Source organism: Amphimedon queenslandica, unplaced genomic scaffold, assembly GCF_000090795.2.
Source record: "Amphimedon queenslandica unplaced genomic scaffold, v1.1 AMPQUscaffold_13279, whole genome shotgun sequence".
Lineage (NCBI taxonomy): Eukaryota > Metazoa > Porifera > Demospongiae > Haplosclerida > Niphatidae > Amphimedon > Amphimedon queenslandica.
In genome coordinates this window covers 32,986-36,868 of record NW_003546485.1, presented here as the reverse complement: position 1 = coordinate 36,868, position 3,883 = coordinate 32,986, and positions in this window count along the sequence as shown.

Genomic DNA, 3,883 nt, shown 5'->3' with positions numbered 1-3,883 from the left:
GTTTATACTTTTTTTTGCATGACTAATCTTAAGTCAGCATTAGATGTGTCAAATGAAAACCAAAGTATAGCAAAAACTATGCTTAATTAGAAAGAGAGTAAATCTCAATTTTTAATTTTTGAGTGCTTTTCTCATATTGGGTCACCAATTAATGCTGGAGTTCAGATTTCCAGCGACACCACAATTTACGTATTGATGAAGGAAACAATCTAGGTTAACCTCCATGAGTTACTATAAAAGTATCTTAATTTTGATAGTGTCGGGTAAAAACCAGCCCAATGCATTAAACACCTTTGCCATGTTAGAAAATAGCAAATGTGTAGTGAAATCACAGTTAGATATGTTTATACTAATAGTAAGACAATAACGGTCTAGTTTAACATTCCATTCAAGACCCAGGGTCTTAGTATAGCTAGATGTAGAACTTCAGAGACATAATGTACCTCCTGGACTTCTATCAGTTCTGGCTTAATGGAATATAATACTTCTTTACTACTACAGTTCCATTAACAGAACAAAAACCAACCACGAGAAAATAAAGCTTGCATTTCTTCCCTTAGCTCAATAGCTTAATCAAGTTTATCACCATCAATTAAGACATCAAATTTGAAAAATTTCTTATCATTTTGGCAGCACAGGGAAATTCAGAGCAATGATCAACAGGGTTGTGCTTTACACTCATATTGGAAGCAAAGCAATATGCCGAGACTATAAAAGTGAGTCGTGTCATTTAATAATCTCTAATATTATTATTATTATGTTTGATCTCCATATAAAACGGAAATTGTTATCACTGTGATCTTGCTTAATGGCTGTATACATTTGTATCCATAAGTGACAAAAATATCTGATGGCCGATTTTAAAATGCACCTTTAATGCATCACAATTGTCTCTTAAAGTTACATAGTAACTTTTTGCATCCGATGGAGTAATTTTATGATAAATGGAGCTCAGGAACTTGAATTTTTTTAGGCCATTAAGACTGATTTTCCTGTCCACCATACAGTACCTTTTGTCAAATGTGGTCACACATTACTGACATTTTTAATCAAAAGAAATACAGAATATTCTGAACGAAATAAAAACATCTAACATAGGAGAGTGGTACCAACAAGAGGATAAGAGAAACACTACAAGCACATGTAGCGGAAGCATCGTAAACAGCTCTGACCTTTGTAGTTGTGCTGGAGGTCTTTTAAACTATCTGCAAAGGCAAATAGAAAATACAACTCTCAGGCCTATTCAAAACATTGAAAGGAACCTCCTCTGCATGTCCTTGCTCCAATAATTGCGCAATGCATCAGCCTGTAGCAATTGACATACGTTCAAGAGACAAAAACCTTTTCAATGCTTGTGATCTTGATTCACCAATTCAATCAACATTTGATTTTCTAGGCAAAGTAACCTTAAGTAGATCTTTTGGAGTTTTGTAGTGATTATTATGAAAATGCTTGATGACAGACTTCCTTTTAGGACATAGGGCCAAATCATCATGGATGGTAATTCACTTTCCCAAAAGTTATGGACGTAATCACTGAGACATGACACATAACCAGTCACTTAAGTGTTACAAGTGTGGTATTTAATAAGACCTCTTAAAACACATTCAAATTCAGTTTGAAAAGCAGTGAACAAATTATGTGGACCAGATACACGCCCTTTTAACAAGCAATCAATGAAAGTTTTAATATCTAACAAGGCAATAATACGACTTGGTTGACCTAAAGTGGGATCAGATAGTGCCAAATAAGATAAATGATTCCACTCTTATACAAATTAAATAGGCTCAATAGGCTAGTCACATGTGACCCTGGAAACAACAACAGCAGTGATACTAACAGTGCCTGGAGACGTAGTAATCTGTGACAAATTTCCCAATTATCTTCTCTTACAAGCCATTTATGCCTGTTACACATACAGACTGGTATGAACAAGGCTGTTTTAATACCTGAGCAATATGCTCAATGACACAAGATGCTGATGAAGCACAGTCTGGTAAACAGCGTGCTTCAACTGACGATCTACCTGAACCAGTAAGTTATACTGAACAAGACATCAATAAACAGAATGAGTTTGTCTTATTTGCGCTATTAGAAGTCACTGGAGTTGAGGCTGCTTTAGGCACATTATTAAGATGCATAAGAGAATAATGCATTCCCTGAACGTCCTGCAACTATGCACAGACCAACAATTTTTAGCAGGGTGCCCACTACTTAGGCAATTGATGCAAATGTGTTTAGATTTGAAAAGGGATATCTTCTGATCATGAGGCATTCCTTTAAAACTTTGACAAACGTATGAAGGATTTTTGTGTCATTAACAAGCTATGCAATTAGAGTTGAAATGAGTAGCAAAAGAGTAGAGAGGCTAAGGCAACTTCTCATTCTTTTTGAAAGAGTTATCCGCAAAAACTCAGATGCCTGACATCTTAGGTCAACAAATTCTAAAAGCTGATTAAATTAATCTCAGTGTGACTGCCTTTGCCATTAAAACATAGTGTTGACAATTTATTTCAGTTCAGTCGAGGTGATGAAAGGAGAGGGTTCATGACTAACGGCTTTCAAAGCAAAAATATCTATGTACTGCTTTGCCATTCCCTTCCTTGAGAGGAGGGCAGTCAAATATATATTTTACTTGAGTTTGGTGGGCTGATTAAATCGAGCCTTCAAACAATCAATAGCTTCACTGTACTGCTCATCTGACCTTGACAGTCCTCCAATTATTGTCTTAGCGAAACTGTCCTTGAGGGCATGCCTTTGATACAAGAGCTTCTCAGCATCAGATGTTCTTGCTATTGTACAGAAAGAAGCAGAATTGTTCCCAGTACTGAGTTCAGTTGAAACTATTTCTGTCAAAGACAGAAATGTTTAATTTATGAAGTTTGATTCCTGTGCTTGCAACAAAGAGAATCAGTCTTGCATTGACAGAGACGCCTACAATTGATATTCAAACAATCAAATAATTGCTTCCTTAAATCAATGTGAAATATACCGTAGTTCTAAGAATTATGCAAATTAATTTTACTCTAAAATGAGTAATATTGAAAAAATTGAGGTTATAAATTTTTTTTCTTTGAAAAAATTTTTATTGACTAAATTGAAGGGAGGGTCATTTTAAAGTCCCAGCTGCTTGCTACGGTGGACTGAAGCAAGTGGTCAATCGTGTGCCAAAATAAAAGGACTATGTCAAAATTAGAATACTCGGCCTGTATTATTGCATATTCAAATAATTAGAGGTAATTTTGTTAAAATTTTGAAGAAAATATTTAATATGACGAAGTTAGAGTGTTGAATATTTAGAAGATTTACGGTAAATAGAATATCATCTTCAAGATTGTGCTCAGCAGCTAGTAATTCTTTACGTACAACAAAGAGCTAAGACTTGTAGTCTGCTAATTAAGCCTCGTGTTATAGAAAGAGTAGAGCATCGTCACTATTCTCAGGTAGACTCGTAGTGATAGACCTCTCATGCAATTGAATCTTGTTATTGAGCAGATTGTTTTCCGTAGGAGCTCTGAGAAGACAAGACGGAGGGGACCGGCAGAGCTGCTGTAACCAGAAGGATAGTAAAGAGACTTTATCTTCATAATAAAAAAACGTCATAATCTGACTCTAGATCCTCGTCTTTATTGATAGCATAAACTATTAGTAAATGATTTGCTTTGAAATATGTATCAAGACCATTGAGTTTTGATAACATCTGTTGCATGCAGACAACAGTGTCAGGAATACCAGTTTCACTCTCCAGCTCTCAAAACTGGGTAAACAAACAATTCACTAGTGACGTAGTCCGGAATATGCATTTGATTTTCAATGGAATCGTACTTGTATTGAATGAAAAGTGAGAATTGTTTGGAATCATAGTGGGATTGTTTAAAATGAT